The sequence below is a fragment of the Marmota flaviventris genome, chromosome 2 (assembly GCF_047511675.1).
Source record: "Marmota flaviventris isolate mMarFla1 chromosome 2, mMarFla1.hap1, whole genome shotgun sequence".
In the NCBI taxonomy this organism is placed as follows: Eukaryota; Metazoa; Chordata; class Mammalia; order Rodentia; family Sciuridae; genus Marmota; species Marmota flaviventris.
The window spans coordinates 110,550,922-110,576,437 of record NC_092499.1 but is presented as its reverse complement, the minus strand read 5'-3'; the positions used below and the strand labels follow the sequence as shown (position 1 = coordinate 110,576,437).

Sequence of the window (25,516 nt, the reverse complement as noted above, 5' to 3'; positions counted from 1 at the left end):
TTTAAGAGGAGCCACTTAGCCTGGGGCTCAGAGCAGAAGGGAGCTGGTGTATGCAGTTGGTGGGGGCTGATGACCCAGAATGGCTGAAGGGAAAAGCGGCATGGGCTTACTGCCTCTGGCAGCGAGGCATTTCCTCGAACTAAATTCTTGAGTAGAAGGTAAGAGGGTGTTACCAAAGCAGAGCAGAACTCTCACAGCCTACCACCTGGTAGTCCCAAAAGATATGAGGGTGGGTGGGTGCTTTGGAGGCACTTCCGCTTAGCAACCCCACGCTGTTGCTAAGGAGGGGCTGCCGCGGGGATGACCCGGAAGTGGTGGTGTCAATTTCTCCGTGCCTGCTCTAGGTTTGTCCTATCAAGAGCGTCGGGGTACTCCGAGGGCTCCTGGCCGTGGGAGGGGTCAGTGCTAGTGGTTCCGGTTCGGCTGCTGCCGCCCCTCAGCTCCTTACTTTCCCCCTCCCCTCCGCCTCCTCTCCTCCCTCCCGCTCTTGGGAAAGAGAAGCTACAGCTGCGGGTGGGTAGAGAAGCACTCGGCGCCTCCGGGAGGGGACCGCGCCCGCTCCTTTGAGCCCCAGAGCATGCCCGTTCCAGGTACTTGCTCTAGCTTCGACGGGGTCCGGGAGGCTGGAGTCTGAGGGAGTGTGTGTGTGTGTGTGTGTGTGTGTGAGAGAGAGAGAGAGAGAGAATGAGAGAGAGGGAGAGAGTGAGGGGATGATGGGTGGCTCTTACCCGGGTCGGGGAGGGGGACGCTGGGATCCCGGGTGGGGCGCAGGCGGCGTGTGGAGGGTTGCGTGGGCGGAATGGAGGGGCTGGGAGACACTGCCGGCGGATAGTTTCGGGTAGCCGGCTAGGGACCGACGGAGAAGGTGCCCCTTCTTAGGCAGAAGACTTTGGCCAGTGCTGACCCGGAGTTTGCCACCTGAAGGCTCGCTTTGAAAAAGGGGGAGCATCATCTAGGGCCAAAAGGAGAGTATGGACTAGGCGGGGTGGCTTGGGCAATCTCATGCTTTCCATTACCGGATTCTCCTACCCATCCCGCTGAGACAGCGAGGTTTCAGGGGTTGTGGGGGTTCTGATTCGGCTGAGCACAGTGGAGCCGCCCTTGGGAGAGCTGGGGCAGGAGAGTGGGTAATGAGACCTCCCTCCACCCAACTTCCGTGCGCTTCCCCCGCTCCTTCCTTTACTGTTCCCTTGCCTCAGCGTCCTACAGGATCAGTGTCCCCCAAGTGGGCAAGGATCACCGTGTAGAAGAAAGAGGGTGGAACTGGATTTGTTGCCCCTAAATGACACTTCAGATGTTTGGAAAGACTTCCAGCTAGATACATATCTGGTACAAATTTTCTTTTAAAAGTGCGATTCTGAAAAGCACCCAGCACCCATACTCGGACATTGCCTTGTATAGTAGATGTACGTGCCTGGCGGCGGGGGTGGGGAGGGGGGGGAGACAAAAAACAAGAAGACTGGGAAAACGGTATGGATATAGAGGTCTAGGAAAGACATGTTGAGGCAAGCCTCGTACAATCTCTTTTTTACCTGTCGGTAAACCTGCCCTAGTTTAAATGAAGCAGAAAGATCCTTTTCATTTCTGTTTCATTAACTGAATTGTAGGTAGTTTAGTGATGCATGTCTCAGAATAGATACGTGAACTTTCGGTGAGACTAGATTCTCTGCTGTTGAGCTGTGTTAATCTTTTAAGGAGATAATTGTGGTCAAGTGGAAGTATTGGCTTTGAGGTAAATAAATCTGGGATTAAACCCACACTGTGCTGCTTGCTAATTGTTGACCTTGGGCAAATCCTCAGGTTTTTCTTTTTAAATATTTTTTAGTTGTAGATGTACATAATATCCTTATTTTATTTACTTATTTATTTTTATGTGGTGCTGAGGGTCGAACCCAGTGCCTCACACGTGTGAGGCAAACACTTTATCACTGAGCTAGAATCCCAGTCCGCAGGGTTTTTTTTTTTAACATCATTTTTTATTGTTGTTGTTTTTTATATGGTGATGGGGATTGAACTCAGGGCCTCCTGCATGCTAGGCAGGTGCTTTACCACTGAGCTATCTCCCCAGCCTGTTTTTTTTTTTAAGAGAGAGAGAGAGAGAATTTTTTTAATATTTATTTATTTATTTATTTTTAGTTTTCGGCGGACATAACGTCTTTGTATGTGGTGCTGAGGATCGAACCCGGGCCGCACGCATGCCAGGCGAGCGCGCTACCGCTTGAGCCACCTCCCCAGCCCCCGCTTTTTTTTTTTTTTTTTTTTTTAATAAATAAAATGAGTACAATTCTTACCAGTATTACAAGGGGGATAGTACATTTAAATTACAGCCTCCTCTTGCCTTGTTGAGCAGTGAACTTAGGGCCTTGCACATACAGGCAGGCACTGTACCACTGAGCTACATCCCCAGCCTCTGTATGTAATTATAATTAACATCATATTTCTTTAAAGAGAATTAAAATTGGAGCATAAAAATAGAAAGTAGTAGTAATTTTAAGATTAAAATCAACATTAATAGCTTGACTCTGATTTAGACTAAAGTATTGGCAAAAAAGAATTCTTATAACTAATCTGTAAAATAAATGGATATGGAATAAATTTCCACCTTTAAGTCATTTCTCATTAGAACATGGAAATCAAGAAGTGTGTGGTCTTTATGTTTGTTGGCTTTATGGATCTAAAATCATAGTTACATGTGACCTATTAGATCTCAAGATTTTCAGCTAACATTTTTGTTTGTTTGTTTGTTATTAGGGATTGAACCCAGGGGCACTCAACCACTGAGCCACATTGCCAGCCCTATATTTTTTTGTATTTTATTTAGAGACAGGGTCTCACAGAGTATACTAGCCTCTCACCCATTGCTGAGGCTGACTTTGAACTCGAGATCATCCTGCCTCAGCCTTCTGAGCTGCTGGGGTTACAGGCTTACTCTTCTGCACCCAGCTAAGATGTTTTTTTTTGATCTTGTAGTAAGTAATTTTAAAAATTGTACATGTACTTTATACTCAAAGGAATATAAAGGAATAGAAATAACTTACTTTAGGCCTTGTGTGGTGGTGCACACCTGTAATATCAGCGACATGATAGGCTGAGGCAAGAAGGATGGCAAATTAAAGGACAGCTGCTGCAATTTAAGGAGACTCTAGTCAAAAAAAAAGAAAAGTGTTGGGGATGGGGGCACATGCCTGTAACCCCATTGGCTAGGGAGGCTGAGGTAGGAGGTTGGCAAGTTCAAAGTCAGCCTCAGCAACTTAGCAAGACCCTGTCTCAAAATAAAACATAAAAAGAGCTAGGTAAAGCATGCCTGGTTTCAGTCCCTAGTAGGAAAAATAGTTTTTTTTTTTTTTTTTTCTGAAAAGTTGGTACAAAGTTTGTAATTTAACTTTTCAGAGAGGTTTTTGAGTTTTGTGTGAATTTAGTCATTTTTAAATGTATTTTTCCAGTGTTTTTCTTTTCTTTTTCCTTTTTTTAAAGATATGATAAATTTGTGATGAGTTTCATTTAAAGAGACTCTTGTCTAAAAAAAGTGTTGGGGTTTATTTTTTTTTAATATTTATTTTTTAGGTGTAGTTGGAAACAATGCCTTTATTTTATTTATTTATATGTGGTGCTGAGGATCAAACCTAGGGCCTCACACGTGCTAGGCCAGCGCTCTACCACTGAGCTACACCCTCAGCCCCATCTTTTTTTAAATATACTTTTTAGTTGTAGTTGGACACAATAACTTTATTTTATTTATTTTTATGTGGTGCTGAGATTCGAACCCAATGCCTTGCACATGCTTGGCAAGCGCTGTACCACTGAGCCCCAGCCCCTATATTTTTCTTTTAAACGAAGTTGAAATTGTTTTGCTACAGTTATTCAACTTTTAAAATGGCTCTTCTAAGGATCCAGCCTTTTGTATATATCTAAGCTTTTTGCTCTTTTCTTGGATCATTATTTTTCATCATTTTTGAATCTTAAGGTAAGATTATCTTGCTTTGATAAAGTTATCAGAAGCTGCCATTCCCCCCCCATCTTCATATAAAACTTTAATAATCCATTCATTTTTATGAAATGATACTAGCTGTTACAGCAAATTGTTCTATCTAAATTGTATGCAATGACTAGAGACTGTTAGGGATGATATTTTTCTCCATGACAAGTATGTGACTGATGATTCCAAGGGTCTTTGCAGTTGTCTGTGATGGAATTTGCTTGCCAGGAAATCTAAAAATGACTAAACCTTAACCTTGGTTTCTATCTTGGATGATCTGTAAAAGATTTAGGTAACAGACGTGTGTGTGTGTGTGTGTGTGTGTGTGTGTGTGTGTGTACCCAAATACACACACATACATATATCACCTATGTATATATAAATCATGTATATACATATACAGTGTGTGTGTATATATATATGTGTGTGTGTGTGTATATATATATACACACACACACACACATTTATACTATAGACTAGAATCATATAATGAAAAAAGTTTAGTTGATTTTTTTTTTTTAAAGTTTATTTTGGGTGCTGCCAAATCAGGAGTGAAAGAGAGTTACTGTGGGCACGGCACGTTAAAAAAAAAAAAAAAAAAATCCAGATACTGCTTTCTCTTCACACAAATCAAATGATTGCTCTTCCAGAGCTTATTTGTATTTTAAAGCACAGTTCTCTTATTTAATTTCTAATAAAGTTAAATCATTTGTGTATCAGGAAAAAACTGATATGATAACTAGATTTTAGTATTGCTGATTTTTTTTAGAAACTGTTTTAATGGCTTTATATTAGAAGTAGATTTTTCCTGAAAACTTTCAAATTTACGAAATGATAGTTTTTCTCTTTTTAACTTCTAACTTGTCTCTACTCATTTCTGCCTAATATAGAATCTTTGAGAAGACAGGATTAAAAAAAGAAAGAATTTACTTCAGAATTACCATTTTATGGTTTTATAGATTACTTATTTAGAGAGCTAAATTGGATTTTTACATTATTGGGATTGTGTTCAAGATGGACTCTGAAAAAAAAAATTACATGCCATCTGTTTCAGATTCCTTCTCTCCCCACCCCTTCCATGTTTTATGGCTTTGAATTCATCAAATTATTTTTCAGAAAAAAACCCCAGTAGTTTTGAACTATATATCAGTCTAACAGTGAACATGTAACTAAAGAACTTGCATTTTTATATTAAATTACACAGGATAATGTCAGGCATTGGTTAAAGGTGATTATCTCAAACTCTGAATATTACATAGCTTCTTATACCTTTAATTGCCATTCACATTTTAAACCTTTTTTGTCAGTAGTGCTTATAATAGTCCACTTGTTGGTAGAAGTTGCTAAAACAAATTGGATATGATGGTATTATAATAAGGCTTTATTGACATCTTAAAACTAGAAGAAAAGCATCTACTGAGGATTTTTTATTGAATGATAAGCCCACTTGAATTTAACCTTCTGATAATGGGTTTTGCGCCTTACCTGTATGCATGTTGCTTTGTTTTTATGCACATGTAAATAAAATGCTACATTTTGCCATTTTTCAGGGTGTGTGTGTGTGTGTGTGTGTGTGTGTCTTGGAGAAATTTGGATCTTAATATCTTAATAAATTCTGAAGATGGGCTATTGGATTTACTGAACTGGAAAAGACCATAACTTGCTAAGATGGTAGTAGTTGGCACTTAACGTCGACCAGAAAGACTCAGACATCTTTGAGAAAATGTAGTCGTATTAGTCTGGTTTTGCAGAAATGAAGTGAAGAGAGAGCCATCTGGATAGAAGAGTCATGCTTTGTCTGCAGCAGGCATGTTCTGGTGAGGTAGGAAGACAGATGGACTGTCCCTACACCGTTGTAGTCTGCCCTCACCCAAAATCTTCAAGTAGGTCCCGTAATTATGATGGAGGCTGGTTTGCCAGGGATGATATTTATTGTTTGTTGTTTTTGTGGTTCTAGGAATCAAACCCAATGCTTTGCACATGCTAGGCAAGTGCTCTGCCACTGAGCTACATTCCCAGCCCCCCAAATTAATGATCTCTCACTTATCTCAATGAGATATGGACATAATTGGAGAAGGGATATTCTCTTGTTTTTTACCATGGTCAGAGAAGCTGGGTGCAAAAGTAGCCATTGCCTTTCTCACCATAGAAGCCTTGATGCAGCACCTCTCTGGTTCTGGGTAAGACAAGAGTGCTCCAAGTGTTGCTGTCTCCATCAAAATGCTGCATGAATTTTCCAGGAATAATAGCATTAGAGCCACATTGATTTCTTTTGCTTTACACCTTCTAACTCCTTAGCCTAGAAAAGGGGTCATTGAGAATGTTTGGGCCTCGGAATGAAAATATCATACATATTTTACATCCCTCTTGATAAGTTTCAAAATATTCCTTGTTGAGTTTAATAAATGATGCAAATATTCCTTGTTGACTATAAATTTGATGGTGCTTGAGTATCCATGATAATCATCATATTTTATTTTAACCCTTCTGATAAATTACTAACCACAGCTGTGGTCAAATAGCTTCTCAGCTGGATGTCTCCTCCATTTCCTAGAGATCACTCTCTGATGCAGATGCCAGTGAGCAGAGGAATAGCCAGTTGCTAGGAAAATGGCGAGGGGATTTAAATTTTGTTTTTTCACTAAATAAAATTTTTGTAGTCTACAGTGACAGTACCTACTCTTTGAGATTATGTACGCCTTATTATGGTTGTTTCTATTTTATTTTATTTTATTTTTGGTGCTGGAGATTGAATCCAGGGCCTTTCATATGGTAAGCACACACTCTGCCACTAAGCTACCTTCCCAGCTGGTTTTTTGTTTGTTTGTTTGTTTTATTGGTTGTTCAAAACATTACAAAGCTCTTGACATATCATATTTCATACATTAGATTCAAGTGGGTTATGAACTCCCAATTTTACCCCAAATACAGATTGCAGAATCACATCGGTTACACATCCACATTTTTACATAATGACCTATTAGTAACTGTTGTATTCTGCTACCTTTCCTATCCTCTACTATCCCCCCTCCCCTCCCATCTTCTCTCTCTACCCCATCTACTGTAATTCATTTCTCTCCTTGTTTATTTTCCCATTCCCCTCACAACCTCTTACCCAGCTGTTTTTTTTAAATAAAAAATTAAAAAAAAATTTTTTTAGTTGTAGTTGGACACAATATCTTTATTTTTGTGTGGTTCTGAGGATCAAACCCATTGCCTCATATATGCAAGGCAAGTGCTCTACCACTGAGCTACAGCCCCAGCCCTAATAAGTTTTTTTTTTTTTTTAATATTTATCCTTCAGTTGTAGTTGGACTCAATACCTTTATTTTGTTTACTTATTTTTATGTGGTGCTGAGAATTGAACCCAGGGCCTTGCACGTGCTAGGCGAGCACTCCACCGCTGAGCCAGAACCGCAGCCCAAGATTTTTTTTTAAATAATTTTTTTTTAAAATAAGATTAGTTTTAAGGCTGGGGTTGTGGCTCAGCGGTAGAGTGCTCATCTAGCACTTGCTAGGCCCTGAGTTCCATCATCAATACCACATAAAAATAAATAAATAAAGGTATTGTATCCAACTACTTCTAAAAAATAAATATTTTTTAAAAAGGTTGGTTTTAGATTTACAGAATAATTGAGCAGATAGTACATAGAGTTTCATATGCTCTCCTTTCCCCAACAGTTTCCTCTTTTATTAGTATCCTGCATTAATGTGGTAATTTTATTACAATTAATGAGCTGGTATTGATACATTTCTTTTTTTAAAGTTTGTTTTAATTAGTTATACATGACAGTAGAATGCATTTATGCACTTTGGTATATCATACATAGATTGGATACAATTTCTCATTTTTCTGAGTGTACATGTTGTAGAATCATTGGTCATGCAGTCACATATATACATAAAGTAATAATGTCTGTTTTGTTCTGTCTTTCCTATCTACACATCCCCTCCCCTCCCCTCCCCTCCCCTCCCTTCACTTCACTTCCCTCTACCTAATCTAAGATAACATTATTCTTCTCTAGATTCTCCCTCCCTTTTCTTATTGAGAATTAGCATTTGCATATTAGAGAAAACATTCGGCCTTTGATATTTTGGGATTGGCTTATTTCACTTAGCATGATATTTTCCAATGCCAACCATTTACTGGCAAATGCTCTAATTTCATTCTTCTTTAAAGCTGAATAATATTCAATTGAATATATATATACCACGTTTTCTTTATCCATTCATCTATTAAAGGACACATAGGTTGGTTCTATAGTTTAGCTATTGTGAATTGAGCTGCTATAAACAGCGACATAACTGCATTACTGTAGTATGCTGATTTTAAGTCCTTTGGGTATAAACTGAGGGGTGGGATAGCTGGGTCAGATGTTGATACATTATTGTTAATTGTAGTCTTTAATTTTAATTTAGGGTTTACTTTGTATTATATAATTTTGTGGTTTTGACAAATGCCTAATGATATATATCCATCTTTATAGTTTCTTACAGAATAATGTAACTGTTCTAAAAATCCCATGTACTTTACCTGTTTAATCTCTCCTTTTCTGGCTGAATCTGTCTATAGTTCTGCCTTTTCCAACATGTCATATGGTTATTATATAATATACAGCTTTTTAAGACTGATTTCATTTCTTTTACTTAGTAATATATATATATATATATATGATATGTGTGTGTGTATATATATATATATATATATATATATGGTTCTTTCATGTTTTGTGATTTGATAGCATATTTACTTGTTTTATGGTACTGAAGATTGAACACAAGGGTGCCTTGTCATTGAGCAGTATGACTAGCCCTTTTATTAATTTTTTAAAATTTTATGACAGAATCTCACTAAGTTGCCAGCATTCCATTGAGAATTCCTTTGGCTCCACATCCATACCAGCATTTGGTATTGTCACTTTTTTTTCTGTATTTTACTCATTATCTAGTAGGTGTGTAGTGGTGGGTTGTTGTCATTTTTTGTGTCGCTAGGGATTGAACCCAGGGCCTTGAACATGCTAAGCAATGTTCTACCTCTGAGCTATACCCACAGCCCTCATTGTTCTTTTTATTTGTGACTGCCTATTGATATATTATGTTGGGCATCTTTACACATGCTTATTTACCCTCCATGTATCTTTTTTGGTGATGTGTCTATTCATATCAATTGCCCATTTTAAAATAGAATTTTTTTTTTTTTTTTTTTTACTGTTTTGTGTAATTCTATGTTGGATAGAAGTCCTCTGTCAGATATTTTTTTTCCCATATATTTTCTTCCAGTCTGTGTCTTGTCTCTCATCTTAACAATGTCTTTTTTTAAATTTTTTTTAAGCTGTTGATGGATCTTTATTTTATTCATTTACTTATATGTGGTGCTGAGAATTGAATCCAGTGCCTCGCACATGCTAGGCATGCACTCTACCACTGAGCCACAACCCCGGTCCCTTGACAATGTCTTTTATAATATAAAGTTTTTAACTTTTTTAATACAGTATATGCTAAGTTGCACTCTTTTTAAAATTGGTGCATTGTAATTCTATATCATAGTGCGGTTCATTATGTCCTATTAATACATGCATGTAACATAGTTTGATCAATCTCATTCCCCAGTTCCTACCCCATCCCTTCTTTCCTTCCTCTAAAGATCTGTTGTTTGCTCTACTCTACTGATCTCCCTTCTATTACAGTTATTGTCAAAAGTTTTAAATTTTAATATATTCCAAGTTTTTTAATATATTCCAGTTTTTCTTTCATGGATAGTGCTTTTGTTGTTGACCTAACAATTTATTTCCATGCCCAAGATTTTCTCCCATGTTATCTTTGAGAAATTTTATAGTTTTGCATTTTACATTTATGTCTGTGATTCGTTTTGAGTTATTTTTTGAGAAAGGTATAAGGTCTGCTTTTATTCTTAGATCTTGCATTTGTTTATGTAATTTTTTGTATTGCTGGGGATTGAATCCAGGGTCTAGGTTATGCTCAACATGAGATCTCTTTGAACTATACTCCCAGCTAGGATTTTTATTTTTAAGCTGGTGCTGTGTATCAAACCCAAGGCCTTGCATATGAAAAGCACACATACTATCACTGAGGTACATCCTTTCAGGTACTAGGTGCCACTGAATTTTTAGTTACCAGCACATTTGTTATGTTTCACATTCTAGATAGAAATTAGCCAATTCAAAAATAATAGTGAAGTTATTATAGCCTATATTTGTCAAGCACACATTTGGCTGCATTAAAATGAATCCTAATGTATTTTTTTTTTGCACAGTAGAGATAATCTATTAAACTAAAGTGAAGTGTTATGTAAAAACTAAAAGTACAGATTAATTTAATATGCATCTGGTGAATTCAGGGCTTGAAGGATACACATCTGTTGAGAAAACAAATCATACATCTATTCAGAGCTTTAGCATCTTTAAATATGTGTGCTTTGATTCTCTTTAACTGTTTTGAAACAGTCTTCAATGGATTTAGAAAAGGCCATTTGCTCTAAGGAAGCAACTTGTGAAGCCATTTATCTGTTCTTATGTGATGCTGGTATTTTCACACATTAGTATTTTTCTTTTCAGTTTATTTATTGGAGAAGAATGGGTAACAAAATAAGTATGTTGCAGGAAAGCATTAAAACAGGAGGAAATACAGTTTCCTGATTTGGATAGATTAGAAATATTTTAAAGCTATGACTTCTATTTGAATTTTCAATGAAAAAGTAATCTCAGAGTTGCTACTATGTATCCATCACCATACTAGTACTATAGGAATATAGAAATTAAAGATAAGGTCTCTACCTTAACTGAACAAGGTTGAGAAACAAAAGGTAGAGAGTAAAACAATTCAATATGTAATGAAATGCAAACTTGATGATATAATCTGTGAATACTGTAGGAATTCAGTATTTTAGTTACTCTCTTCTTAATTCTTATATGTACCTAAGAATAGAATTGCTGTGTCATAAGTTAATTCTGCATTTTACTTCAGTACTGAAGATCAAACTTGGGGCTTTACTTGTTCTAGGCAAGTGTGCTACCATGAGCTACAGACTAAAGCCTGCATTTAAAAAAATTTTTTTTTTTTTTTAGTTGTAGATGGACAATATCTTTGTTTTATCCATTTATGTATTTATTTTCATTGTGTTGCTAAGGATGGAACCTGGTGCCTCAGGCATGGAAGGGAAGTACCATACTACTGAGCCACAACCCTAGCCTTACAGCCTGCATTTATACTTTTTAAGGAATCACCAAAATGTTTTCTACAGTGACTACAACTATTCCATTTTATATTCTGTCAGCATATACAAAGGTTCTATTCTCTCTATTTTTTTTTTTTTTTTGAGGGGGGTATTGGGGATTGATATATTAGACAAGTATTCCTCTGCCTACACTTCCAGTGCTTTTGCTTTTTTTTTTTTTTTTTAATATTTTTTTTTGTTTTTTAGTTTTCGGCGGACACAACATCTTTGTTTGTATGTGGTGCTGAGGATCGAACCTGGGCCGCACGCATGCCAGGCGAGCGTGCTACCGCTTGAGCCACATCCCCAGCCCGTGCTTTTGCTTTTTTATTTAGAGACAGGGTCTTGCTAAATTGCAGAAACTGATCTCAAACTTGCAGTCCTTCTGTTTCAGCCTCCTGAGTAGTTGGGATTATAGGCATTTAATACCACACCTGCTTAAAATTTGCCATTTTATTTATTTATTTTTTAATTTTTTTTTTTAGTTGTAGATGGACACAATATCTTTATTTTTATATATTGATTTTTATGTGGTACTGAGCATCAAACCCAGGGCCTTATGTGTATGAGGCAAGCTCTCTACCCCTGAGCTACAACCCCAGCCCAAATTTGCCATTTTAATCTATTTTTTTCCTCTCTAGGAAAACACTATACCACTGAGCTACAGTCCCAGTCAATCTTAACCATTTTAAGTGTACAGTTCTGTGGCATTAAGTACATTCACATTTTTGTGCATCTATCACTACCATCAATCTTCAGAAAGTTTTAATCTTTGCCAACTCAAACTCTGTGTATATACATACTTTTTCAAGTTTCTAATTTTATTTCTTTTGAGTATATACTCAGAAATGGAAATACCGGGTTATATAGTAATTAATTAATTTTTTGAGGAATTCCAATACCATTTTCCATTCCTGTCATACATAGGGTTCCAGTTTTATCATATTTTTGCCAGCATTTATTTTGTGAAGGTGTTTTTGTTTTTGTTTTGTAGTGCTGGGGATTAAACACAGAGCTTCACACATGCTCTATCGAAGTACTCTACCACTAAGCCACATCTCTACCCCCTTTTGTGGAATTTTCATTTTATCTCCTCATAGGTGTGAAGTGGTATCTCCATTTTAATCTGCATTTCCCTTATTACTAGTGATGTTGACCATGTTTTCATATATCTTTTGGCCATCATTACATCTTCTGTGAATGTTATTCTTTTAGCTACTTATATTTAGATCTTTTATCCATTTTAAGTTCATTTTGGTTCATAGTATAAAGTGTTTTTTGTTTGTTTGTTTGTTTTTTGCATTTAGGTTTCCAGTTGTTTCTTTAGTATTTGTTAATAGATTGTAAATTATTCTTTTCACCATCCTGGGGATTGAACACAGCTTTACCACTGAGCTACATCCTCACCCCTTTTTATTTTTTTTTATTATGAGTCAGGATCTCACTAAGTTGCTTACTAATTAAACTTGCAATTTTTTTTCCTCTTGCTTGGCTCTGCTGAATGGTCCTGATACCCTATTGAAAATCATTTAATCATAAATGTATGGGTTTTCTTCTGAATTCTCAATTCTGTTCATTTGATATTTATGTAATACAGTATCAATTACTATAGCTTTGTAGTAATTTTGAAATCAACTTTTGAAGACCATTTCAGTTTTTTGGTATTCTTTGAAGTTGCATCTGAATTTTTAAAGTTATAATTTCATATAATATGGGGGGCTGGGATGTGGCTCAAGTGGTAGCGCGCTTGCCTGGCATGCGAGCGGCCCGGGTTCGATCCTCAGCACCACATAAAAACAAAGATGTTGTGTCCGCCGAAAACTAAAAAAGAAAAAAAATATTAAAATTCTCTCTCTCTCTCTCTCTCTTTCTTAAAAAAAAATAATAATTTCATATAATATGGGTTGCAGTATACGATTACAACCATCTGAGTCCACTTTACTGTACTACTTCATACTTTGTAACAGAATTCCCAGTTCCTTCATCCCATTCCTTATAATATTTCTGTGATTCATTTAACTTATCATAATCTCTAATCACCTAATACATGTTGCTGTTATTTTGAACCAATAGTTATCAATTAGGAATAAGAAAAATTGAGGAGTTCATCTTACTTTCATTTCTGTCTTCTGTAATGCTCATCCTTTATGTAGATCCAGAATTTTTGCTCATGTTATCTTTCCCTCTGAAGAGAAACTTTTGACATTTCTTGTTAGGCAGATTTTCTGGTGTTAAATTCTATGAATTTTTGTTTGAGAAAATATTTCTTCTTCACTTTTGAAGGATCATTTCTCTAGATACAGAATTGTAGTTTGGTGCTTTTATTCCACCTTTTATTATTATTATTATTATTATTGGGGTTTATTTCACCCTTTCTTCTTCTAGGGTAAAAATAAATGTCTCTAGTCGAGAGCTTCTGCACCTGCTCTTTTTGTTTCTGATAAGTTATGCTTCTCTGTATCTCTCTCTCTCCCCAGTTTATGAGGGATAGTAGTTTGCCCTGTGACCTCATTTTTCTGATAGATTTGAGAAGATGTCTTGTTTGTCAGTTTTTTTCTTGTTATGAGAATGCTAATGGTGACTTCAGTCTCCTTCCATGTGGAGCAGTTATGAAGACTTCTGAGAAGAGCTTTTCAATTTCCATAAAGAAAGTCCATTGGGATCTTGGCAGGGATTGCTTTGAATTTGTAGATCAGTTTGAGTAGTATCGTCATCTTTTTTTTTAAAAAATATATATATTTTTTGTTGTTGTAGTTGGACACAACACCTCCATTCCATTCATTTATTTTTATGTGGTGCTGATGATCGAACCCAGGGCCATGCGCATGCTAGGCGAGTGCTCTACCCCTGAGCCACAATCACAGCCCCAGTATCGTCATCTTAACAATGCAAAAAAAAAAAAGGTCTTTCAATATATGAATATAGAATTCTTTCTGTTTACTTAGGTCTTCTTTAATTTCTTTCAGCAGCATTTGCTGGTTTTCAGTGTACTGGTTCTACTGGGCTGTATGTAAATTGAGTCCTAAACATTTAGATGACTTTAAAATAAATCTCTTCTACCAATCTCTGTCTTTTTAATTGAAGAATTTAATCCATGTACATTTAAATAACTTCCAAGGGAGTACATCTGCCATTTTAGCTATTTGTGTTTTGTGTCTTTTAGTTTCTCAGTTCCTCCATCACTGCCTCTTTTTGCGACTGTTTTTCCTAGTGTACTATTTTATTCCCTTCTCATTTGTCTATTTTTGGGGTTTTTTTTTCTTCTTAGTGTTATCCTTGGAATTACAATTAACATCTCATCTTTCTACCAATCAAGGGTGAACTAATATCAACTTAGTTGCTCCTGCTGAGCAAACTTTTATATACTACTTAAACTAAGTTGATATTAGGGTGCATGGCCCTGGGTTCGATCCTGTAATCCCAGCATCTTGGGAGGCTGAGGCAGGAGGATCGTGAATTCAGAGATTGCCTCAGCAAAAGCAAAATGCTTAGCAACTTAGTGAGACCCTATCTCTAAAGAAAATACAAAATAGGGCTGGGGATTTGGTGCAGTGGTCGAGTGCCCCTGAGTTCAATCCCTAACACTCCCCCCGAACAAAAAAAAATTTTGCTCTTAAACAACTTCACTTTCCACTTGTCAGTTACTGTCAGAAGTGACGTATTTATATGTTGTGTTCCCATTAACATAGATTTATAATTGTTTTATGCATTTGTTTTAAATCATATAACAACCAAAAAAAAAAACCCCAAAACCAGACATTATAAGCCAATAATGTAACAATACTGGCAGCAGCTCTCCTTCCTCTTCTTCCTCCCCTCTTCCTCTTTTATTCTCTTCCCCTTCCTTTCTTCTTCCTCTTTCTCCTTCTCGTTTTCCTTCTCTTCGTGAGATGGGGTCTTGCTATATTGCCCATGCTGGCCTCAAACTCTTGAACTCCTGCATTCAAGTAATCCTCTAACTTTATCCTCCAGAGTGCTGAGACTATAGGCACATCTTATAGTGGCTGACTTAGTACTGGCTTCTATATATACCTATGTAGATATCTTTATTTTTTACTTTTTAAAATTTTATCACTTTGAGTTACTGTTTATTGTCCTTTCATTTCAGCCCAAGGAACTCCCTTTTAAATTTCTTGTAGGGCAGATCTACTTGTGCCAGATGCCCTCAGCTTTTATCTGTGAATGTCTTAATTTCTCTCTCATTTTGAAGAAAAGATTTTCTGGATATAGAATTCTTGATTGATAATTTTTCTTTCAGTTTTTAAAATGTGCCATTCAACTGCCTTCTGGCCTCGATGGATTCTGGTGATAAATTGATGCTTTTAATCTTACAGAGGATCCCTTGTAGGTGATGAGTTACTTTGCTTCTTTCATGACTCTTAGTTTTGATAATTTGTAGTGTGTTTTGGTGCTGATCCCTTTCAGTTTATGCTTTTGAAGTTAGTTGAGATACTTAGATGTGTATTCATGTTTTTCATCAAATTTAAGAAGTTCTCAGCCTTTATTTCTAAATATTTTCATCCCATTTGTCCCTCTCTTGTCCTTCTGAGATTTCCATTATATATATGATGGTACACCTGATGGTGTCCTACAGGTTCTTCAGGCCTGTTCATTTTTATTCTTTCCTTAGTCTGCTCTTACGGGTGTATAATCTTAATTTGCCTATTTTTAGGTTTGTTCTTCATGCACAGATCTGCTGTAAAACCCATGTTAGCTTTTTATTTATTATGCATTTTAGCTCCAGTACTCTTTGAGTCCTTTTGTAATTCCTCCTATTGATATTCTCTATTTGATGTGATATCATTTTTTTCTTTAATCCTTTTCCCATGGTTTATTTTAGTTATTTGACTTTTTTTTTTTTTTTTTTTTTGAGAGAGAGAGAGAGAAGAGAGAGAGAGAATTTTTTTTTTTTTTTTTAATATTTATGTTTTAGTTTTCGGCAGACACAACATCTTTGTTTGTATGTGGTGCTGAGGATCGAACCCGGGCCGCACGCATGCCAGGCGAGCGCGCTACCGCTTGAGCCACATCCCCAACCCTATTTTAGTTATTTGAACACATTTAATATAGTTGATTTTAATCTTTGCCTAGTTAAGTTCTTTGCCTGAGTGTCCCCAAGATCAGTTTCTAAGAATTTTTTTCTTAAGAATGAGCAATGGGCTGGGGATATAGCTCAGTTGGTAGAATGCTTGCCTTGCATGCACTAGGTTCTAGGTTCAGTCCCCAGCACACCGCACACGCACACACGCACGCACACAACACACCAAAAAAAAAAAAAAATAAGCATTACTTTCTTGTTTGAATTTCTTGAATTTTTTGTTGAAGAATGGACATTTTGAATATTATAATGTGGCAACTTTAGAAATCAGATATCTCCCTCTCCAAATTATTGTTGTTGCTTAGAATGGGATGTTGTTTATTTTTTTTGTTAAGTGTATTTCTCTAAACCATTTTAATAAAGTCTGTATTCTTTGTTGAGTATAGTCACTGAAGTCTGTTCCATTTGCTTTGAACTTAGTGTTTGACAAAAACACAGAAAAGGAAAAATGAAAAACTAAAGAACAAAAATCTTGAAGATGAAAATACTCTTCCAGTTTTGGTTCTGTGCTTGAATACTCCTATGGTTTTTAGCCAGGCCATTTACAATTCTGTCTAAGCCTTGTGGGCTAAAAAGTAGGAGCTAAGTAGAATGATTAAACATAAATTATATTACATAAGGAATATCCATTTTTTACTGTTTTTTATATAGTCAGCATTTACCTTTTGATCTTGAACTTTTCATCATTTCATAGGCAAGACTTTTCCTCCTTGAAATTTTAACTTCCTGTTGTTAGGACAGTACTGACAGCATAAAACCTCTTTATGCACTCAGCTATGATTAAACTAAGGTTACATGCTTGGTATTAAAATACCACCTCCCACCTACTAAACATACTTTAAATCTAAGTTGCCACACTTACCACTACTGATTTCAGGGCCATTGGGATTTATCTATGTGTGGACCAGGTTAGGAAAATGAATTTATTTCCTTGGTAAAAAAAATTTTGTTTTAATTATTTTTTTCAAATATTTTATGACTTTATGTGAATGGTGATACCAATTTATGATTGAGAAGGTTGTGATAAGAAATGTTGACTTGAGTCACTGTCTTACCTATGTTTAGAATTCAGAATTTTTATTTCTTAGTCTAGTTCTTAACATTCATTCCCTCTCTGTGGAACATTCTTCCCTGTTCAACCATGGATTTCTTGCATTTTCTTTCTTTGTTCTTTCTTTTTGTGTGTGTGTGTGTGTGTTAGGGATTGTACCCAATGGCATTTTACCCCTGAGCTACATCCCCAGTCTTTTTCATTTTTTATTTTGAGAGAGGGTGTCACTAAGTTGCTGAGACTAGCCTTGAACTGATCCTCCTCCTGCCTCAGCCTCTTGAGTTGCTGAGATTACAGACATGTGCTATCAGGCTCAGTTCACTGGCTTTCTTTTCATACTAAAATATATTAAAGTGTTGAGTTGGTTAGAATCATTAAGAATTTTTTTACTTAGAGGGAAGTAAACATTGACTCCACTTAATTCTTATGAATTATTTTGATTCCTATGTTCAGGATGAAAAAGTACAGAAGTGGAGAATTTAAATTTAGCTTTGACTAAAGTGACCAGAGGAGCGTTCAGATCTCTATTTGATGAGAATATTCACTGGTATGCCTAATAAAATATAACAAAGTTTTGGTTTTAAGGTAATGAAATACCTTTTCCTAGAAGTGGGTTCCTGGTCTTGAAATAATTATCAGGAACCATAGCATATATAACTATAACATACATGATTATTTTATAACACTCTAATTTATGCAACTTAATTGTAATATCATAAGGTATAGAAGATAACATCACAAACTTTGACATAATATGTATTTCAAACTAGTAATTGTTTTTGTGGTGGTAGTTTTCATTGAACTCTTGGGTTTCATTGACTCTTGCAAATGTCTTTTTTTAAATAGTTTTGTTAAAATAACTTTTTATTTTTATTTGTTTTTATTTTACATGGTGCTAAGGATTTGAACCTGGTGCCTCATATGTGCTAGGCAAGCACTCTACCAGTGAGCCACAACCCCAGCCCTGCAAATATCATTTTTAATCTAAATATTAATAAGACTTTCTATTATTGTAAGCTCAGAGGTAAGATAATCATTAAAAAAGTTTCAGTTATAAATTTATTACAAAGGGTTTAGGAGGGTGGGGAAAGCTCTGCCACATTTCTGTGACTGAGCGCCTCAGCACCCAGCCCGGGGACTGTGACTCAGTCAAGTGCAAGGTTGGTCTCCCACAACAAAGGGTTTCTCATTTGATTTCATTGAGAAATTTAAGAGTTTGGTATTTATTTTTTAACATTTTGTTTCTTTATATATGATTACTTAAAAGTTATATTCATGTTATAAAATATATGCCATCTATTTTCTTCCTCCAAATACTTTTTTTTTTAAGCAGCACCTCAATATTTTGACACTATTTTGAAGATGTAAACAAGATGATAATTTCATAGGTGGCCTCTGTAAAAAATTTGAACAATGTAAAAAGTTATAATGAAAGAAAACCACATGGAGTAACTTCTAGAAAGTAATTATTATTAGCAGTTAAAAATTTCCAATTTGTTTAATGATAATATTATATATAAAAGTTTTTAATAAATTCAGATTATATAGTTTTTAAAAAAATTTTTTTTGTAGATGGACACAATACCTTTAGTTTATTTATTTATTTTTATGTGGTGCTGAGGAACCAGTGTCTTACATGTGCTAGGCAAGCACTCTACCACTGAGCCACAATCCCAGCCCAGATTATAGTTTGTTTGTTTTTAATATTTATTTTTTAGGGGCTGGGAATGTGGCTCAAGCGGTAGAGCACCCACCTGGCATTCATGCGGTCCAGGTTCGATCCTCAGCACCACATACAAACAAAGATATTGTGTCCGCCGAAAACTAAAAAAAATAAATATTAAAATTAAAAAAATATATATTTATTTTTTAGGTGTAGATGGACACAACACAATGCCTTTACTTTTATGTGGTGCTGAGGATTGAACCCTGGTCCTGCCCATGCTAGGCGAGTGCTCTACCGCTGAGCCACAATCCCAGCCCCCCAGATTATAGTTTTAAAATCCTTCTCTACTTAGCATTGAGAACATATTCTGGGGCTGGGGCTGTAGCTCAGTGGTAAAGTGCTTGCCTTGCATGTGTGAGGCACTGGGTTCAATCCTTAGCGCTACATAAAAATAAAGATATTGTGTGTTCATCTACAACTAAAAAAATTTTTTTTTTAAATTATTCCATGTAATTAGATGGTTAATGTTTATAACACATAAATTATTTAATTATGCCTCTTTTGGTTTTTGGATTACTTAAAATTTTTTGATGTTAAAAGTCCTGAGGGTAAACATCATCTTTTTATGTTATTTTAAAAAATTATTTCCTTGGGAAACTTATTTCCTTAGGGTTTAATGCATGAAATTATTTTTGTCTTAGGATTCAATAAATGAACAGTTTGTCAGAAAGTGTTCCAGAGAGGTATGATCCTCTCAGCAAGGCATGACACTGGACTTGAATAGTATTTAATGTCATGATTTTGTTTCATTTTTGCCAGCTCTATATATGAAAAGTGTTTTTCTTTTACATTTTTAACATGTACTTCACATGTATAATGTACTGGTGTTGTACAACCTTTGGATTACTTAAATATTTGGTAACTGAAAAGTAAAATTGAATAAAATTTATATAAAAATCAGTTAATACAGTTTGATTTGTATCAATATTATACTAATTTCTGAAATATTAGATGGTGATGAAAATTGCAAAGGACCTACTTTTTCTTGTTTGCATCACCACATATGTAAGATTTGGTGGAATGGATCCTGTTGACAAGCTCACCTGGAGGTTTGATGCAATGCAAATGTTACTTAGTCCTGCAGGTTTTCAGGTTACAGCTACTAAAATGATCTCCATCTGTGTCTGAATAACTATGAAGAAGATGGTTTGCTAAGCAAATTATTGCTGGAATCAGCTTCATAGAGTCAGTGGCTAACCTAAAACAATGTAGTAATTGTTTTAGAGGCATTTTATTTGACAGTGTCAGTTATAAACTCTTCCTATTTATTTGTATTAGAAGTATACCAAAGGACTCATAATCAGAAATTGTTTTGTTAACTTGGTTTGTTGCTTGTATTTGAACACATAAACCAGTATTTGTTTTTCCTTTTCTTTAATGTTTTTAATTGACTACAGTTTCTAAGTTAAGAAAAATAGTATTTGATTACACTTGGTGGTACACGCCTGTAACCCCAGCATCTCCAGACACTGAGGCAGGAGGATTCTAAGTTCGAGGCCAACCTCATCAACTTAGCAAGGCCCAGTCTTAAAAAAAAAAAAAAAAAAAAAAGAAAGAAAGAAAAGGGCTGGGGATGTGGCTCAGTGGTTAAGTGCCACTGGGTTCAATCCCCAGTATCTCTCCCACCGCCCCCCCCCCATATATATATATACACACACACACACATATATATATATATAGAGAGAGAGAGAGAGAGATGCTGATCTTTAAAATAGTCTTTCCTTTCTAAGGCATTCTCTGGTTTGAATGAAAGAGGAGTGATAATTTTTGATACACAGGTCACATATCTTATTGACTACCCCCTGGATCTGCTCTACTTACCCTAATTATGAAATGAAATAAAGCGACCGATCTGTATTCAGCTCTTATAGTTTTATTTCACCAGAAATTTCTTACATGTTTTAATGAGAACCAGCATGTAGGTTAGGAAATGTGTTCTAAAAATTTGAGCCCTAAAACTTGCATGCACTTTTCTCAGGGTATACTTCTGAAACTTCTAGGGACATAGTTACTTGATCTTTATATAACTTTACTTAAAGATTTTGATATAGGGGCTGGGGATGTGGCTCAAGCGGTAGCGCTCGCCTGGCATGCGTGCGGCGCGGGTTCGATCCTCAGCACCACATACAAACAAAGATGTTGTGTCCGCCGAAAACTGAAAAATAAATATTAAAGAATTCTCTCTCTCTCTCTCTCTCTCTCTCTCTCTCTTTCTTTAAAAAAAAAAAAGATTTTGTTATAGCTCATGGTAAACTAAAGAGTACAGATTACAAAATAGGTAAGGAATGTGCACTAGAACTGAATATACCAACAGCAGCATGAAGTACTTTTGATACCAAAAAAAAAAGTATAGTATTGAAATTTAGAAGGGTAGGTTTTAGTATGGAACATCTGGCCATTACATACTCCATCAAGGTTTGAGGACATTATATTTTCCATAACAACACAGTGGTTCCTCCAAAAATGTTAAATTCGTGTAAAAATCATACATTTGGCTACCTAAAAATTGATAGATGAGAAAATCCTCAAACTTCTTATTTCTTCCTTTGTAATATTTATACGTCTAATTTTCTTTTCTTATTTCATTCTCTTGGCTTCGAATGTTAGTTAAAATCGCTTTTTGAATTTTTATTTTATTCTTTCTATCTATCTATTTATTTATTTTGTGGTGCTGGGGATTGAACCTAGGGCCTTGTGCATGTGAGACAAGCACTCCTACCAGCTGAGCTAATTCCCAGCCCTGGAAATGAATGATCCTCCTGCCTTAGCTCCTGAGTGCAGAACTATAGGCCACATGCCACAAAGTTTGGCTTCTGGTAGTTAAGTTATTTTTGTAGTACCTTCTGGATTCAGCATATAATAGTATACCTTAAACAGTTTTAGTGGTTAAAAGGATAAAATTTATTTTCTAGGAAATTCGTCTATTTTAGACATAATTTTCTAATGAGCAAACTAATGAGGAATTATTAAATGTAAAAATATTTATTTCAATGCATAGATACATTTTGGCATATATATGTATATACTTTTACAAAATTTGGTTAGATGAATGGTGGTTAGTAGAAGCATGAGTAAATTTAAAGATGGGACAAGAGAAAAGCTAATTATGGCCCCGCACAATGGCGTAGGCCATTCCAGAAGCTTGGGAGGCTGAAGTGGGAGGATCCCAAGTTCAAAGCCAGCCTCAGCAACTCCGCGAGGCCCTAAACAACTCAGCAAGACCCTGTCTCTAAATAAAATACAAAAAATGGGCTGGGGATGTGGTTCAGTGGTTAATCTCCTCTGGATTCAATCCACAGTACCAGAAAAAAACAAAAACAAAAAACTAATGGAAAAGGTAGAAAGGTTATGTGGTAATGATATTCAGGAAGAGAAAACAAGATTTGTTTGAAAATCAATATGCTTATACTGCACTGGAGATATAGCTCAGTGGTAGAGCACATGTGTTGTATATGTGAGATCCTGGGTTTGATCCTCATCACAATAAGTAACAAAAACAAAATACTTTTACTCTTGGAATATTAACTAAACGAAAGTTTTGCTGCTGCTGCTGCTGTTTTGTGGTACTAGATTGAACCCAGGGTACTTTACCACTGAGCTGCGTTTCTGGCCCTTTTTAGTCTTTATTTTGAAATAGGGTCTTCCTGAGTTTCTCAGGCTGGCCTTGTATTCATGGTCCTTTTGTTTCAATTTCCTGAGTTGCCAGAATTACAGGTGTGTGCCACTGTGCCCATCAAACGTTTATATTTTCTATTTTTATCACATCCCATTTTCCCTAGGTACTTTATACTTGTCAGACATTATCCTTTAGCCTTTAATAGTGAAGATATTTTATGTAGCTAATGCTAAAATGATGTGTAAATATCAGCAAGGGGTATAAAAGGAAAAAGGTAGCTGGGCATGGTAGAGCATACCTGTAATCCTAGTGACTTGAGAAGCTGAGGCTAGAGGATCAAAATTTTAGTAAGACCCTGTCTTTAAAAAAAAAAAAAAATCTGAGGATGTAGTTCAGTGGTAAACTGCCCCTGGGTTCAGTCCTCAGTAATAGCATTTTTCCTGTTCTAGAATTATAAAGCATTGGTTTAGACGTGTACTTCGATGCAGCCAAATTTATAAAAGTATATGAATTCTGCTACAATGTCTTGATCAGTAAATTTGGCTAAGGTTCATGGGAATCCTATAGGTACATTAGGTTTTTTCCTTCAGTATGTGACTTCTGAACAAGCTTACTGGAGGAGGGTTAATCTTAATTGTTTCACAAGGCAAAGCTAAAATATGTGTCTTGGAGTTTTTGTGGTTTCTTTTGCTTCTTTGTGGTGCACTAACCATTTCTTTTCTTGTTATACCTTTCTTTGCTTTAAAGAAGAAACACCTTTTTGCTCAGTTCTTTTAAGATCTCAAAGTGAAACTTACATACATATCTCCTATACCTCCAACCACCTTTTTTTGTTTGTTTTCTGGTTTTGGTGCAAGGAATTGAATCCAAGGCCTTGTGCTTGTGTGCTCTACTACTGGGCCACACCCCAACACCTACACCTCTTACTTTTTGTGTGATGGTATTGAATAGAGTTAGTGACACCCCCAAGGCCATTGGAATAGGCTATTCCCTTCTTAAACTTTTTTTGTTTAGTTTTTCACTGGATTTTCATTTGAGAGGTTGTTTGTGAGTCATAGACTTTATCTAATGATTCTTGTGATCTGGATTGACAACCAAAGGCAGGCTGTTTATTCATATTTAATCTTTTGGATTGTTTTCCTTATTACCTTTAGTTAACTGTACATAGATCCAGAAGTATTTAATAGGTTCTTTTTTTTTTAATATTTATTTTTTAGTTTTCGGCGGACATAACATCTTTATTTGTATGTGGTGCTGAGGATCGAACCCGGGCCGCACGCATGCCAGGCAAGTGCGCTACCGCTTGAGCCACATCTCCAGCCCTTTAATAGGTTCTTGTGAATTCAGTATGGAGTTACAGAAAAAAAAGGAGAAAATTTTGATTCTGTCTGCTTTAGTATTAAAAACAAGCCAGAGTAAAATTTGAGTTCTTTTCAGTATGGTGTTTAGTGTGTAGGCACAGGAATAACAGGAGAAACTCCTTAGCTCTTTCCGAGGATATGAGGATAGGTCCTTATATGGATTATGGGTCTTTTTGTTTTCATTTTAGTACTGGGGATTTAACCCAGGGATACTTTACCAACTAAGCTATATCCCTAGCCTTTTTATTTTTTATTATGAAACAGGGTCTCACTAAGTTGCTGAGCCTAGCCTCGAATTTGTGATCCTCCTGCTTCAGTTTCCTAAGTCACTAGAATTACAGGTATATACCACCATGCCTGGTTGGGTGTCTTATCTAACTAGTTTTACTTATTTACTTAGCTCCTCCTTCCTACATGCTGCCTTTTAGCTGTTTACAAGAAGAACAGGGATGAGAGGAAAGAATTCTGTGGATAGCCCTACATCTCAGATCAGATTTGTTTTTTCTCTAGTGGTCACATTCTTATTTTACCAATAAAGAATTTGAGGCATAGTCAAAGGTTACTATTTCCCTAGATTACTGTTGCCCATGGCTTTACCGTTTGAACCTTTCTGTGAGTTAGTATTTTCCCCCACCCTTGAGCTTGTGAAACCATTCTAACTTCCTTTTCTGTAGAGGATGTGCATTGAAATAATAGTCTTTTTTTTTTTTTTTTTTTTTTTTTACTGATTTCATCCTGATTCCCTTTGAATGACATATTACAATATTGGAGCTGTACTGGTTTTTATCATGAAGTATACTTCTGGGTGATTTCTGATAGCCACAGAGTAGCTTATAGACTCTCTGAGGTCTATAGCTTTGAAATGAAAACTATAGCATAACAGACTTTACAATGACTATTTCTTAAGTTTGGCTGCCGTAAAAATTTACCAACATCCTGAAACAATTACCTGATAGAATGACTAAGAGTACAGTTAAGTTGCATATTTGTATGATTAATTTTCAACCAAAGGTGGAAAAGGGAAATCAGCCAGTTTAGAATGATGGTGGTATTCATTTTAATGCATAAGTAATATAATATAAATAATTAGAAATCAAAGGAAAAATGAGAATTTCACTACCCTCACACATAAATTATTTTTATTTTCCATTCTTTTACTTTTTATTTGTACATAAGTGTACCTAGTTTTTATAATTAAGGATATTGAGACAGTTTAACTATCTTAGAAAAGGGTTGCAAAGACTGGGAAGTAATGCTTCCTTATAGTTATTTGGTAAAAGAAACCTTTTAGGAAGCAACTTTTTCCTTCTGTTTTGTAATATTGGGGATTGAACTCAGGGCCTCACATATGCTAGGCAAGCATTCTATAACAGAACTACATTCCCATGCACTTTTTAAAAATTTTTATTTTGATACAGGGTCTTGTTAAGTTGCCCAGGCTGATCTTAAACTTA

General features: G+C 35.9%; 1 protein-coding gene across 8 annotated transcripts in view; it reads left to right on the top strand.

Moving 5' to 3' along the window:
- The first annotated feature begins 378 nt into the window (after positions 1 to 378).
- The window catches only part of Csnk1g1 (casein kinase 1 gamma 1), a 146,847-nt gene continuing 121,709 nt past the window's right edge, over positions 379 to 25,516 (top strand). For all 8 annotated transcript variants that reach the window (XM_071608375.1, XM_071608377.1, XM_071608380.1 and 5 more), the window contains exon 1: positions 379 to 590. The gene's annotated coding sequence lies outside the window, so the exon portion shown is untranslated. The remainder of the gene's footprint in view (positions 591 to 25,516) is intronic.